The sequence below is a fragment of the Miniopterus schreibersii genome (assembly GCF_964146895.1).
Source record: "Miniopterus schreibersii genome assembly, chromosome: 1".
Classification (NCBI taxonomy): Eukaryota; Metazoa; Chordata; class Mammalia; order Chiroptera; family Miniopteridae; genus Miniopterus; species Miniopterus schreibersii.
In genome coordinates, this window is record NC_138101.1 from 11,513,505 (window position 1) to 11,530,108 (window position 16,604).

Sequence of the window (16,604 nt, forward strand, 5' to 3'; positions counted from 1 at the left end):
AATTGACCTCTAGTTTTGGTGCAGTCACAATTGAAATTCCAGAAAACTTATTTTTTTTGTACAATAGGGCAAGTTGATACTAAAGAGTATATAGAAAAGAAAAAGTTAGAATAGCTCTCTCCCAAAAAAATCTTTAAGAAGAAAAATAACACAAGACATCTATTATCTGATGTGACTATTTACTATAATGCTAGAGTAATCAAGATAGTGTGGTATTGATATTAAGATGGAAAAATAGATTAATAGAATAGAATAGACAGAAATATGTCCATATCTATATATGGTCAATTAACTTTCAACAATTTGCAGGTAATCAAGGGGAAAGAATAGTCTTTCCAATAAATGGTGCTAGAATAACTGGATATCCACAGGGAAGAAATAAAACCCTAATTTATCTCATACTCTACATAAAAATTTACTAGAAATAAAATAAAATATAAATAAATTTATATAAATATAAATGAAACATTAAATATACAGCTATAAAAGTAAAATTACAAGAGAAACTCTTTTTGGTCTTGAGATAGACAAATTTTTTTTTAGGTAGGTAGTACACAAAAATCATGAATTATAGAAGAAAAAATATCTCATAAATTGAGCTTCATAAAAATTTTAACTTTTTTGCTCTTGGAAAAACACTGTTAAGAAAATAAAAAAGCAAGCCATGAACTGGGAGAGAAAATATTCCATATATATATATATATATGTATACACACACACACACACACACATGGGTGGGCAAAAGTAGGGTTACAATTCATATGGAAAATAATACAATAATTAATAAACAACACTAGAATAAACTCTCTTTCTCATACTCACAACTGTAAACCTACTTTTGTCCACCCCTGTATATTCGGTATCCAGAATATATAAAGAACGCATATAAATCAATAATAAGTAGATGAAAATTAAAAGATGTCCACTGAACAGTGGGGGAAATTTTTGAACAAACACTTTGTAAAAGAAGATAGGCCAAAGTCAGTAAGTCCATGAAAAGATCCTCAACATTGTTAATTATGAGGGAAATGCTAATTAAAACCACAATGAGAGACCACTCGGTATACATTCACCAGAGTGGCTGAAATTAAATAGACTAACAATAGTGTGAGCAAGAATGTGGAACAGCTGTTCCTTTCATACATTGCGAGAGAGAATATAAAATGATACAGTACGAGAAACTGCCAATTTTTTTGGAAGTTATGTATATATTTACTGTATGATCCAGTGATTTCACTGTTGGGATGTGGGGCTGAAAGTTCTAAGCTTTTGTTGTTGTTTTTTTCTTTTTTTTAAATAAATATATCTTTATTGATTTCAGAGAGAGGAAGAGAGAAGGAGAAAGAGAGAGAAACATCAGTGATGAGAGAGTCATTGACCGCCTGCCTTCTGCACGCCCCCAACTAGGGGTCGAGCCCACAACCCCGGCATGTGCTCTGATCAGGAATCAAACCAAGATCTCCTGGATCCTAGGCTGATGCTCAACTGCTGAGCCACACCCAGCCAGGCTGAAAGTTCCAAGCTTTGAACCAAGGTTTGTTCTTTCCGGCCACTAGTCACTCATGCTGAAGCCATCTAGGGCCCCACCAAGAGTTGTCTCATTACAGTGACTTATGTCACTGCTCTCACTAGTAGAATTCCAACAGTTTTAGGAGCTCTGTACCAGGAAGGGGTGATGAAGACCAAATACGTATTTCTTACTATATCACAATATCATACTGGATGTTCATTATGTGAACATCTGCAATATTTGTAAGGAAGACATATTTCATAATGAAATATAGAAATTCAAAAAAGCAGGAATTGTTTTAATTCACCAAATACGGCAATAAATCCATTTGGAGTGAGTAAAAAAATGTGACCCCAGAAGCCTGTTTCCTGAAAGAGGGCAAGGAGTGGTGGCGAACTGCAGCTGGTGGGAACACTGTAGAGTTTATTGTTTTTAGATGTATTCTCCAGCCAACAGCACATAATCTCACTAGATTACTGGACAATTAAAGATTTCCAAGTTCCTTTATCTCATTGTTCCACAGTCTTAAATTCTTTTCAAATCTATTAATCACTTTTTATAATCTCTTGTCCTTGGCCCATATATGTGATTCTCTTTTTTCTGTGAGCGTACGAAAGATTCTCACTTTATATTTTCTATCTTATAATTCATTTTTGCGAAGTCTTTAGGAGCTTAATTGTGCTGTTGTTCTACTGATTGTTGTTTGTGGTTTGTTGTGAAGTTTCTAATAGTGAACTCGTGTATGGAAGCCTTTACCTAGTGTTGTACTCATGAACTGGCTCCTTTAAAAAAAAGTCTCCAATTTGTGGTGCTTTCCAATTTCTGTGGTGTAAATATTCCCACCATAGCCAATAAAAACTGCCAAATTTGTGTTGCTGAATGTGGAGTTGGGAAGAGATGAGTGAAAGTCGGCACCTTCTCTTCTCTGTAGAAATTCTCCTAAATCACTACCAAGCGTCCACTCTTTAGAGGGCATTTGCCTTTGCTTTTGTTAGGTACCCAGAACTGTTCCCAATTTCAGACCAATTTAAATTAATTTCTTAGCTTTTTTGGAGCATGCAGATAGTTTTGAATTGGAACCTGAAATCCATTTGGAGACTACTTCTGCTAACAGATACTCAGAAGAAATATTTTAGTTTTTCCGCTTGTTCAAGGCCAAAAATAGTTTCCCAGTTATAAACCTTTGCAGGGCTATTTTTCTCTTTACTCTTTCACTCAGGGCACAGTCCTTTAGATTCTGGGCTCTATTCAGCATCTTCATTCCAATTCCCTATTTTGTAGAGGCCCAAGTCATTCTATCAACCATTAAAACCCCAGAATCTTGCTTTTCCGAGCCAAGGGCTTTGGGCAGCTGCCAGCTTTAGCCTTGCTTTCTAGTCCAGATTTATCCTGGGCTCCTTTACTTCTGAATACTTTCTTATCCCTTGTGAGCTTAGCTATGCATTTAAAATATATTTTTAAATGTTTTATCCAGTTTAGTTTCCTGCAATGGGAGGTATTTCAGAATATGTAGGCTACAGTATTGCTGAAGCAGAGTTCCCGTTTTAAATACTTAAAATGTGACAAATATTGCAAATTCTGTGGTTTGTAAAAACAATTTATTATGTTTGTGATCTGTGGGTCAGGAGTTTGGAAAGGGCTCAGCTGAGTGATTCTTCTACTCTGTATGGTACTAACTGGGTTCACTTGGTGGTTTTTTTGCTGGAGGCTAGCCTAGTCTGGAGAGTCCACAGAGGGTTTCACTTGTATGTCTGGTGCTTTGTTGGGGACAGCTTCCGGCCTGGGCTCAGGTGGTTTGTTCTTTCCATATAATCTTAGGGTGTACTTTCATAATCCTTCTAGAAGAGTCATCAGACTCCTTACATGGTAGCTCAGGGTTCCAAGAGCCAGTTTTCCAAGAGGCTAGGAAGCAGAACATGCCAACCCCTAGTTCTGGAAATCAGCACTTCTGGCATATTCTGGCATATTCTGTTGGCCAAACGGCTCTCAAGCCCAGCCAGATTCCAAAGGAGAGGGCCCTGCCGTCTATGGGAGGGTGTCAGAGACTTACCGACCTGATTTAATCTACTGCATTACTAGACTAGACCTTTAAGCCTTTCTTGATTTATTCCACCAAGTCTACTTATTTTTGTGGCTGCAGAAACAGAAGTTAGGTTAAATTGTCATGTTAAGGGACTCAGGGAGTTGATGTTCTCAGTCACCAATTTTCATTGTCATGTCAACTTTATTGCTCCTTTTGCTTGGATCGCATTTTCACTTTGTGAAATGGTTCACCTGAAATTAATATGGAAACGATAGGCCATAGAGGTTTTCTAAACAATTGACATTATATCACCCAGATAAAGCCAATTAAAAGGAGTGATTGTTTTAATCAGCATGAAGTTTTAAAATATTATTTAGTTTTGTTAGTTATAAAAGGAGACCATTTTGTGACAAATATCTGTAGTTGATATTTAATTTTCATTAAATTGAAAAAATTTTGAATGCTATCTAAGGAATAGTCCAGTAAATATTTCAGGAAAGTAAGTTATACTTTAATCAAAGAAATATAAAAAGGGTACTTCAGGAATTTTAACTTATCCTACTGCCATATTATTAGAAAGATATTTGGATACAGTGTTTTTCACTTAAATAATCATTTACTTAAAAATTAAGAAAAGTTTCATAGCAGTTCTGATTTCACTAGTTGTTCAGATGTGATGGACCGTGGCTGAGATTGTTAGGGTACTCCCAAAAGTGCTCTCCTCTACATCCATAGTAGAATGGCATGAATTTGTATTAATCTTTGTGATAGTATAGCATTCCTATTTAAACTATTTCTTTTTTTTATACATTCATCCATCAATGGACATTTAGATTGTTTCCATATCTTGGCTATTATGAACAATGTGGCAATGAACATGGAGTGAAGGTGTTTAAATCTACCTATCTACACACACAGGAACATTATTCAGCCTTGAAAAAGAAGGCAATCCTCCCATTTGCATCAACATGATGAACCTAGATGGCATTATATTAAGTAATATAAGTCAAATACAGAAAGACAAATATTGCGCGATCTCACTTATATGTGGCATTTAAAATAGTTTCCTAGAAGCAGAGAGTAGCATGGTGGTGACTAGGGGTGTGGTGGAGAGGGAGATGGGAAGATATTGGTCAATGGGTACAAAGTTTCGGTTATGCAGGATGAATAATTCTGGAGGTCTGACGTCCAGCATGGTGACTATGGATAGCAGTTCTGTACTGTGTACTTGAAATTTGCTAAGAGGATGGATCTTTAAGCCTACTCACCACAAAACAAAGAAAATAAAGAAAAGGGTAGCTGTGAGGTGATGAATTTGTTAATCAGCTTGATTATAGTGATTATTTCACAATGTGTACCTATGTCCAAACATTAAGTTTTATATCTTAATTACCTTCAATTTTTACTTGTCAATTTTACCTCTCTAAAGCTGAAAAAAATGAATTCAGGCCATTCTGTGGGGGAAACATGTCATGTTCAGCCCTGTTCAGTGACAGGGCCCAGGAGCAAGTTCACTCTGCGATGCACTCTGGTGCCCAGGAGCACAGGACCTCTCGGGGAAATCTTTGATTCTTTGTCTGGGTGGGAAGGGCCAGTGTGAGAGTGGAGTGTGTAGTTGTGCCAGAAAGCTGGGAAGCTTTCGAAGATTAATGGTGTCATGTCAGAAGACCACAGGAACCAATTTAATGTGTACTTGAGACAATTTGAGCCCCAAAAGGAGGCTAATGGCTGGTCAGCTGGCACATTTTAGATCTGAAAAATAGTTACTCTATCGTTTGGTATGTAAAAGGGAGCTAATCTAAAGCATTGAGTCTTAATCATGGGGGTGGTCTTGACTAATTTATTGTGTTGTTAAGGAAGATAGGAACAAAAAAGGCAACTACTTCGGGTAAATGTATTTTCTGACTCAAAGGGAATCTGAGCAGAATGATACTGCAAGTTCTGACCTTAAATCAAACATGAAATATCCAAATTAGACTGTATGTGTACATATATATTAGTAATATATGATATAGTATAGTGATGTGATCTATAACTAACATATGTATATTAGTATTTTAAAGAGTTTCATGGATCTAAGAATTAGAAAAAAAATAGATGAGAGAATTTAAAGTTCTGCCTCTCAGGATCCCATCAACTATGAAGGTCTTTGCAATTAGAAGGGGAAAGACATTTATATAACTCGAAGTCACCAACATGAGGGAAAGGACTGTTGCTAGAGTAAACTAAAGGAGTAGATCTTGTAGATAACTTGGACCCATGGAAGTCAGCTAACCTGCCCTCCTAGAGATATGAAAACACTGATGTAACAAACAAGCATTGGGACCAGCAGGTCACATCAGAGTAACAAACAACATTCTTATGGCATGAGTCTTTTTCAGTAATGTTTGTCTATGAAAGTGATAGCTGGCATTTTGTTGTTGTTTTATTTATTTTTTAATAAATTAGAGTATTTTCAACTTGAGATTGAGAAGTAGAAATATGTTTAAGAAAATCAGGCCCCCCCGGCTGGGCATGTCTCAGTGGTTGAGCATCTACCTAGGATGTAGGAGATCGGGGTTCAATTCCCGGTCAGAGCACATGCCCAGTTGGAGGCTCGATCCCCAGTGCGGGGTGTGCAGGAGGCAGCCGATCAATGACTCTCTCATAATTGATGTTTCTCTCTCTCTCTCCCTCTCCCTTCCTCTCTCTGAAATCAATAAGGATATACTTAAAAGAAAAAGAAAATTAGACCCTTGGAATTAGTATTTTTATGTTAAGACAGAAGGTGTGCCTATCTGGTATTTTATATGCTAGAATAATCAAAGGGAGAATTTGGTCTAATGGAGTCACAGGCTTTTAATTAACTTGAACGGCTATATAAATAGTATATTTAGGTGTACGGTTTTAAGAAATAATCATATGCAGTTATATCTCATCTAAGATATTAGGTTTCTATTATTTATAAGCTTTAATTTATAAGAATTTTTTAATACCCAGGAATGTTCTATTCCTTGAATTAGCCAATTGTGTAAGGGAAAAACTTGAGGTGATTCAGCTGCAAATGTTCTCTCACCACAGAGTATCATCCCTTCACATTGTCACTGTATTCTTTAAAAAAAAATGTCTGACACTTAAAAAAAAAAAGTATTTATTGATTTCAGAGAGAGGAAGGGAGAGGGAGAGAAACATCCATGACGAGAGAGTCATTGATCGGCTGCCTCCCGCACGCCCCCCCACTGGGGATCCAGCCCGCAACCTGGGCATGTGCCCTGACGGGGAATCGAACTGCGATCTCCTGGATCCTAGGTCGATGCTCAACCGCTGAGCCACACTGGCCAGGCTGTTCCCTGGCACTTAGTTGCTTAGCCTCCTGTCCTGCAAATTGGAGCCCCAGTTATTAAAAGGCTGCCTACATCCAGGTTACTTCCTCTGCCCAGCTCACACGCTTTAGCTGTACCCAGATGAGCTTCCAATGGCCCGGCTGCTTGTCCTAGTCCAGGTTTCCCAGTAAGCCACACACTTGGAGATAACAGAATAAGAGTAACAACACACAGTTTATTTTCCCAAGGAATAGTGCCCCACTGTGCACGCTGCTCCATTTTCCCCACTTATATTAGTTGTAAAGCAGGGAAGCCCGAACAAGTACAGCAAAGGGTTCCATTGGGTAAGTGGGGGTCCCTTGCTCACTTAGAAAGTAACTGTGAATTTTCTATCCAGGGGGTTATGTCCACGTTGCTGTTCTATACCTGCTCTTTAGACAGGCCAAAACCTTCCATTAGTATCAACAACTTGCTCTAGGAAGAGGTTTATTGCTGGGGATCGTGCACTTAGATCAGGGTTCTCATATTATGGGACGCGATTTCCATACACATGTGAGATCCTAACTATCAAAATCAACCTCCCCACCCCCCCAAAGTAGAGAAGGAAAAGTATGATGTTCAGGGAGGACTGAGTAACTTCTCGGTGAATGAAATTGTCAGTGGCCTGTGACCTTCTAATGATCACGGCGGACATGTGAGCTGTAATTCTGCGCTCTGGGGAACTCCGGGCACTGAAATCATGAACGACACACAGAGGTTCCAGCTTGTGTTCTGTTTTGCTCCCAAGCGGAGAACATGAAAGTGTCCTTTACCAAGACTTCTCTCTGACTGTAATCTTTTTCTGCATATATATATATTACCAGGCCAATGTATTCCATATCAACACGTTCTTTTCAGTTAGAGGATGGATCTCTGTAAAGAAACTGTGGACTAAGTTTACCTTGCACCTCAATGGACTGTGCCCTATGAAATTCTCTTTGACCACCCCTTTGGCTGAACTGTGCTTGAGATCGCCCTGGGGAATCCACACATCTCATTGTAAATTTCCCTACAATAGACCTGTGCCCTCCAGGTCTTAACTATGTCAAAATCACCAAAATACAAACAAGGTGGATTTCTTTAAATTACAGATAACCCTTAAGATTTGGAAATCCCCAAAAGAACTGCTAATTTTCACCATTTTGTGGCAGCTTCAGACTTAAAATAGGAAAAGGCAATTTTCTTGGGGCATTCTACACTGGCCAAGGGGAGACCACAACAAGACTCAAAGATCTGGGAAATAACAGACCAGTAACCTCAGGACACTGTGGCAAACTCGAAAACCACTTGGCTATTTTCTGCCTGCCAGGAAGATCTGCCTTCCTTGACTCTCACTATACTCTCTACCCTCAAGGGTCATTTAAAGAAATAATGAACAGCTTTAGACAAACAATGAACAGATAATTATACCTTTGGAAAGGCAGATTTATAGCTTGATAAATGTCCAAGTAAAAATTGGTCGATTTGTTTATCCAGAAAGGGGCATATGCGTGTGGAACTCACCCCTCTTCAATCAACAGAAATACTTGCCACACGTTCTAAGGTTAAAACAAAATCTCAATAATCAATGAAATCCTTGATTTTATACAACTCTGCATGCATACCATAATCCTTTAGGGAGTCTAAATATTTTGCCAGATAAATGCTGTGTATATTATTAATAACACATTCCAGTAGCTTTTTACATGACTTTTCAAAGTGCATCTTTCCCTCCCCTGCTGAACATCAAAGTGCCTCATCTTCCCTGTCTGATTGGCCAGAGGCCCTTTCCTTCCCGCAGACCACAGGCAGTCTTGGAGGGGGCCTTATGTGTGTTTAGGCAGAAATGAAAGCCTTCTGTTTTCCTTGTTGAGACACTGGCATGCGGTGGACTCCAGCCACAGTGTGGTGAGGCCTCTCCTTCCTTCCAACAATGCGATGCTTATAAGTAGCCGTGCCTTGAATTAAAATTCTGAGTCTGTGGTTTTCTTTTTTATAGCTTTTGCCCCCAACAATAATTAATATCCTTTTTTTCATCTCCCATGTATTGCTGTCATACACCCCATCTGCTTGTACACCTCACTTCTCAAATTCTCCCCTCCCCAACTTCTTTAACTGGCTCGTATGACTTTCATCTCCTTCCTCATTTCCCTCCTGGCCATTGGTTATATAAATCCCCCCAAAGTCCTTTTTCTCCATCTCACACCATTTCAGCCCTTTCTGCCCATTCTGTGGTTGGTTTTAAACCCCCACGTGGGGTTTTTTAGACCACCCAGTGTCAACTAGCTCAGATTGCAGACCAGTGTAAGAACTGGTTATGGTTAAAATTTCTTACGAGGGTTTTTCCCCTTTGCTAATGGGACTGACTTCAAACAGGCATTTTTCCTATAGACCTCTGAGGGTGTGGAATAAAAGTTTTATTTCTAGTTCACCCTTATTTTGAGATTGAGGCGCTTTGGGGTCTCAGCTGTTTGGGTGGCCCTGAGCATAGTTTCCTATACTTTTAAGACTGTGACACACCAAGGATTAATTTCGTAGGACTCAGTGAATGCTCTCACATTGAAGGGTAGCTTCAATGTTCCATTGTCTCTGGGTGCTCACCTCCCTTCAGTCTCTGGTCAGAGTAAGTTTACTTTTCATTGAGCCCTTTGATGCTTGGAAGATGGCTTTTAAAAATCTGTTCTGTGGAATTTTTAGTTGGTTTCGGTGGAATTAGTCAGTGTATGAATCCAGGCTGCCATGTTGCCAGAAACAGTTCATTACCAGGCATTTCTCAGGGTGAACCAGGTGCCTTTCTTATAATAAACCAACCTTGGTCATCGTGAATTTTTAAATTGATTCCTTAGTTTGATTTGCCAACCCTTTTTTTTGGGGGGGAGGGGGTTACATATGTGTTCATATGTGAGATAATGGACTTATATTGTCCTTGTCTACCATTTGTGTGAAGGTTATATTAGCTTCACAAAATGACTTGGAATTTTTCCTACTTTTTCTGTTCTTTCATAGAATTTGTGTAAGATTGAAATGAAACTTGATAGATCATAACTGTAAAACTGACGTGGTGCTTCTATGTAGAAAGATTTAAAGTGAGTGATTTTATTTATTGGTTTTAGGATCATTTGGGATTTCTATTTCTTTTTTAGTCAGCTCTAGTAATTTAGTATTTTCTACAAGATTCTTCTCTCACTTAAGTATTATAAGTTATTGAAAAACAAGAGTTTTTAAAACCTCATGTTGTTTTTATCCATAATGCATCTGTAGTTGTGTTCCCTTTTAAGTTCCTAATGTTGCTCCTTTTGGCTTTTGCCTGATCAGCCTTTCCATACCTCATATAAGTGCAATCATACAGTCTTGTGACTCACTTATTTCACTTAGCATATTGTCCTCAAGCTTCCTCCATATTGTAGCATGTAGCAGGGCTTTCATTTTTAAGGCTGAATAATATTCCATTATCTATCTATATCTATATATCTATATCTATCTATATCTATCTATATCTATCTATCTCTATCTCTATCTCTATCTCTATCTATCTCTATCTCTATATCTATCTATATCATATATATATATATGTGTGTGTGTGTGTGTGTGTATATATATATATATATATATATATATATATATATTATCTCTTTGAGACCTTGCTTTTGATTTTTTTTTGTATATACCAGAAGGGGATTGTTGGATCATATAGCAATTATATTTTTAGTTTTTTGAGGATGCTCCATGCTGTTTTCATAGTAGCTTCACCATTTTACATCCCTAACAGGGCACAGTGGTTTCAATTTCTCTGTATCATTATCAAACTTTTTTTTTTCTGTTTTTGTTTTCTTAGTACTGTAAGAGGCAGGAAAAACAGTACCGTAAGAGACTGTTTTCTAAACCCACCCTAATGGGTTTGGGGTGATACCTCACTGTGGTTTGGATTTGCCCACAAGAGACATTTTGTGTGTGATTTCAAAGGTAGAAGTAAAGTGGTGATAATAACCTTTATATACTCTGAAGGCCAGTGCCGGTAGGGTTGCCAATAAAACAGATGAACAAAAATAATTTTTTAGTATAAGTATGTGCCATTACTGCATGGGACACATTTGTGTTAAAAAGTGTTTGTGTGAAAATTTGTCACAGTTTTATATGGGAAATTTTACTCATTTAAATTTAAATGTACCTGGGTTTTTGTATTTTTATTTGTTCAATCTGGCAACACGGAGTGCAGGGCCCCCAGCACTGCTGTGGCTCCTGCACACTGCTGAGGATAGGTGGGTTCTCGCTGCAGCGTGGCTGTCAGCCAGATCTGCAGCACCTCCAGCAACTGCTGTGTCTCCTCCCTCAGTTTTATTGACTATAGATGTATATTAGCTTAAGTGTCCATCTGTGGATGGATGGGTCAAGGAAATGTGGTATGTACACCCCATAGAAGATTGTGCAGCCTTTATTTTTATTTATTTATTTATTTATTTATTTATTTATTTATTTATTTATTATTTCTTTAATATATTTATTTATTTTAATTCTCACCCAACGATATTTTTTTCCATTGCTTTTTCAGAGAGAGTGAGGGTGGAGGGGAGAGAAACATTGATATGAGAGAGACACATCCATTGGTTGCCTCCTGCATGTGCTCCGACCAGGGCCCAGGATTGAGCCTGCAACCAAGGTACGTGCCCTTGGCTGGAATCAAACCCAGGACTTTCAGTCTGCAGACCAACACTCTAACCACTGAGCCAAACTAGCCAGGGAAGATTATATTATGTAGCCTTTAAAACAGTGATGAAGGAAGCAGTTTATCCAGAAGCAGACCCTCATCTTTCATGCCGGAAGCTTGGCGACAGTGAGACCACTGTGGGTTCTGGAGCATTGTCATAGATTCCCTTCTGCCTCACGCGTTCCTATTTGTCCTTCCTTCTCTGCTTCGTGTTTGTCGCCTCTTCTAGACTGCCAGCCCTGCTGCCTCGGGGCTATAGCAGCAGACAAAGCAGCAGCAGCCTCACCTGGCTGGTCTCAGCCCCCACGACTGTAAGAGTAAGTCAGGTATCTACATCTGTATCGGCACTTATTTCTGTATCCATATATCTGCATTGTCTTCCTCCAGTAATTCTGATTCTCTGAACAAACTATGAATGATAAGGCTGGTATGTGCTCATTTACGTGTTTATATGAGGACACTGGATTTCAAAGATGTTAAGTACTTTGTCAAGGTTATATAAATAGCGAGTGGCAGAAAGAAGCAATATATGATCTTGGGCTATTACCTCCAAAGCCATGGTCAGACTCATCTGTCTTAGGGAATACAATAAGGCAATCACACATATGTGGAATATTAATTGATTGATGAGTGTCACATTCCAAACAAGCAAGGTAATTAATCTAATTCAGCGCTAGTGATTAGGTCTCATTAGTACTATATTTAGTAAGTGAGCATCTAATTTCTTTTAAGAGACATAGATAAATTGGAGGAATTTTTAGGAGACCAACCAACCAGGCAGGGATTTAGAAACAGGAAATGTTAATGAAATAATGCAGGCAATGAAGTATACAGCAAAGCGCGGGAGTCCTGGTTAGAGTATGTGGGATACAGCTCAGTTCGCAAAACTGGGCAGAGGAAAAATTAAAATCCCAGTTCATCAGCAAAGGGTTTTTAAGAGAAGTGGGTTCCTTATGCATCATCTGCCATTCTAGAGAACTGTAAAAGCTGATCACCCCCAAACTACCCATTAAATACTCAAGTGCCTTAAATTACTTCAATAAGTGAAAGTGCCCGGACCAACAGCCCCACGACTGGGCCCCACCACTGACTCCCCCATTTCATCAGTTCTAAGATGCATTTCTTCTTTTTCAGGTTTTTAAAAACAGGACTTATTTTTCAGAGCAGTTTTAGGTTCACAGCAAAATTGAGAGGAAGGAACAGAGATTGCCCTACACCCCCATTCCCACCATGTAGCCTCCCCCACCATCAACATCCCTCCCAGAGTAGTGCCTTTGTTACAAATGATGAACCTCCACTAAGACATCATAGTCAACCAAAGGCCACAATTTACATTAGCGTTTATTCTTGGTGTTTTACATTTCAGAGGGTAGTTTCACTGCCCTAAGAGCCCTCTGTGCTCTACCTATTCATCCCTCCCCACACCTAACCCCTGGCAACTACTGAAAGATGTCACGTTTTGACATCTCTGAAATTAGGATGCATCTTATTTTAAGTTGCACTCTTTCTTTACCAGTGGTATATAAAATAATGGTGCATCTTACAAATTGATGGTGTTTTGTAATGTAGTATTTTGTAATCTTGGACAAAGGAATTAATCTCTCTGTGCCTCAGTTTCCTTATCTTTAAAGTGGGTAATAATATCTCTTATATAAGGCTGTCGTGAGGAGTAAATGAGAAGCCATATGACGTGGCTAGAGCGGAGTAACAGTTATCTGTTGCCACCACGATGCTGTGTAACAGACTATACCAACACTTGGTGGCTTAAAACAATAGCCGTGTATTATTCCAGCTTGGTGGCGGTGCTGAGCTGGGCCGCAGGGGCTCATGTACCCGTGGCTAGCCGTGAGTCAGCTGGGAAACTGCTTTTCTTGACTAGGCGCTCTCACAGGTCACGGATCGTGTCCAGAAGTGTCTTCACCACGTGTTCTTTCATCTTCTAGTGGGCTAACCTGGGCTTGTTCCAGGGGTGGTGGCAGAGTTCCAACAGCATGCAGGGGCATCCGGGCTCAGAGCAGGCACGTCACTGTGCCCGTCGCATTCTGTTGGCCAAAGCAGGTGACACACCAGCCCGGATTCAGAGGACCAGGAGATACACTTACCTTCTGATTGGTGGAGCTGCAAGGTCACATTACAAGAGGCATGGAGATGAGGTTGGCTTTGAAGACAGGCTGTTTCTACAAGCAACCTCCCAGTCAGTGCTTGGCACGTACTGAGGACTCAATAAATCTCGTCTGTCATCATCATCATCCCTGAAGGCCCTCGGTCATTTTAAACTGAGTTGAACCGGCTCAGTCCCACTTGGTGGAAGGAAAGAGCCTATCATGAGTGCTGGATGCAGCTTGTACTTCTAACATACACATCCAAGTCTCAGAAGCATGAGGTCTTGGAGTATAAAAGATGGAAAGATCCTCGAGTCCAACTGCTCTCTCTCCCTTACTTTGTTGGGGAGAAAGTGAGCTCCGGGGAGGTGAAATTACTTGTTTGAGATCGTATCGCAGAAGAGCGGCGACACCTAATTCCCACGCCACTAGTCTTCTGCCATAAAATGCCAGGACCCTTCCAGGTACGACTGTGAAACAAAGCCAATTTCTTCTTAAATTCACATCAAAATAGAGCTTGAGATGAATGCAGCATGTAATAAAATAAGCTCTTAAACATACAATTCGTGTTTGTTCTTTTTTCCGCTTCAAATGTAAGCTCTTAGTCTGTTGGAACCGTGAGTTCTTTTTAATGATGTCTAAACATTGTATAATATGAAAATTATTCCCAATTTTAATGACAGCCATCTATTTCCTATTTCAAATATATGCATACCTCCTATAAATAAATTTTTATTGGGCTTCAATAAGAACAGGCAGCACATAAAATTCAGATGCGCTTTTAAAGGAATGGCCGTGGATACATTTTTGTTGGTTTAGAGTTAGAGACGACGGAAATGAACCATTTAGTATTTAAGCACTTAGTAAACCTGATCTACTATTGCAAAGAACAAAGTCTGTAAGTAGACTTAGTAGAGTTATTGGGCATCCAAGACATCTAGGCATGGATTTTTAAATTTTATTTAAAAATAAATTGGTCTGAAATTCACAAATCAAAGGTAACATTAAAATGCTCCGCAAAATGGATTTATTACTTTGTTTCCTTATAAGACTCACACACGACTATACTTGCATTTGTATGACTGTGTATGTGCTGTTTCCTCAGTTACGCTCCAATGTGCATTTATTAGCGTTGATGTGGAGAGCACTAGATTTGGATTCAGGAGACGTCAGTGTGAAACTGGCAGTTCTATAGCCCTGTGCGGTCGCAGATATTCCTTGGATAGAGGAGTGTCGTGTAGCAAAGAATTCCAGCAAGGAGCTGGGTGCATACGGACAGAAGGTCCTTGTCTTTCACAAAATGTTGTGCTTTTATTTTCATCTTTAAAATTGTTTTAATTGTGTTAAAATTCACATAACATAAAATTTATTGTCTTAACTATTTTTAAGCCACGGTTCAATGATATTAAGTACATTCACATTGTTGGGTTACCGTCACCAGCCCCCATCCACAGGACTCCTTTTATCTTGAAAAACCGAAGCCCTGTATCCACGACGCAATATCTCCTCTCTTCCCCTTTCCCCAGGCCCTGGAAACCACCATTCAGCTTTCTGCCTCTGTGAATCTGACTGCTCTAGACACCTCACATAAATGGAATTGAACAGTATTTGTCCTTTTGTGACTGACTGATTTATTTTAGCATAATGTCCTCAAGGTTTATTCATGCAGCATGTGTCAGAATCCCTTCCTTTTTAAGGCTGAATAATATTCCATTGCGTGTATTACCGCCATTTGCTTATCCATTCATGGACGCTTGGGTTGTTTTCACTTTTTGGCGACTGAGAATAGTGCTGCTGTGAACACGGGTGTACCCCATGAATTACTTTTATCTGTGCCAAATTAAAAATATGCAAATTGGCATTGCTGTTAGTCCACATACCCATTTTTCAAAACTTCCAGTACATTGTAGTGAATCTAGACAGGCTAAGACATCACTTGAAATAAACTCATCCCATTGAGGGGGATGTAAGAGCATTAGAGCACAAAAATTTGCATTTTAAGGGAAGAAATAACTACGTGTGAAGGCTGTTCTTTACCGTTGTCACTAATGATGTTCCCCATGTTGTTGCCAGTAAGAGAGTAACGCAAGCACTCAGGTCCGCCCTGTCCCAATGAGAGTTCCCTTCTGGTTCATGTCCCCTCTCGTCACATCTCTCATCCTCTCGGGATGAGACACCTCTGGGTGCTTTCTCCTGCTCCTGGCGATGAAGGAAGCTCAGCCATGGGCTCAGGTCCTCTCTGCCTGGACACACCCGCCGCTGTTTCTGCCGCTCACTCACCACCCCGGTGCCGCCGCTGGTTGTCCTGGTGAAATCTTTGTAAGACCCTCCACCAAGGGCACTGCCTTGGCTGAGGTCCCTCCTCCCTGCGATCCCCCTAAACCCACCCGTGGTTTCTGCCACACCTCCCCTCTACCCTCCCATCATTTCCTGTGCCACCTCCTTAAAACCGTGTGCCAGCAGGTGATGCTATTTTCTCCTCAGAAGAAAACCCTCGTCTAGGTAAACATTGAATTCTGGTCCTCAACTACCCCTTTTCCAATTAGTGTTAGACATATAATTTGTGACTCAATTCCTTTGTCACTTGACTTTCCCCAGATAAAAGCAAACTTTTGTGTTTCTGAGGGGATGGGGGTAAGAAATACCAACACTCATAAATGAAAATAACTTAATTTCAAGGCGATTGTTAAGATACGAGGTTTAGGAACGCCCGTTGGAGCTCTAAAGCCAGGATATCTCTTTGTTTTCTATGTCCCATGTGACCCCTGCCCTCAGACAACGCAGATGTCCAGGTCAAGGGGAAAAAGGAGAGTGGATGCCGGGTTGTGTCTCAGGCCAACACGTCGCACGTTGTCACGGGGAGAGGAGCGGAGATGCTGAGAGAGCGTGCCGCCCGGAGGATGCGACCTGGGTGACGGGGACTCGGAGCTGGGGAAGGATGGCC

The 16,604-nt window shown here is 39.9% G+C and overlaps 1 long non-coding RNA gene across 1 annotated transcript in view; it reads left to right on the forward strand.

The window, feature by feature from the left end:
• The window catches only part of LOC308558669, a 45,102-nt gene extending 30,895 nt beyond the window's left edge, over positions 1-14,207 (forward strand). The window contains exon 7 of the long non-coding RNA XR_013999041.1: positions 13,502-14,207. This is a non-coding gene — a long non-coding RNA (uncharacterized lncRNA). The remainder of the gene's footprint in view (positions 1-13,501) is intronic.
• The last annotated feature ends 2,397 nt before the right edge of the window (positions 14,208-16,604 follow it).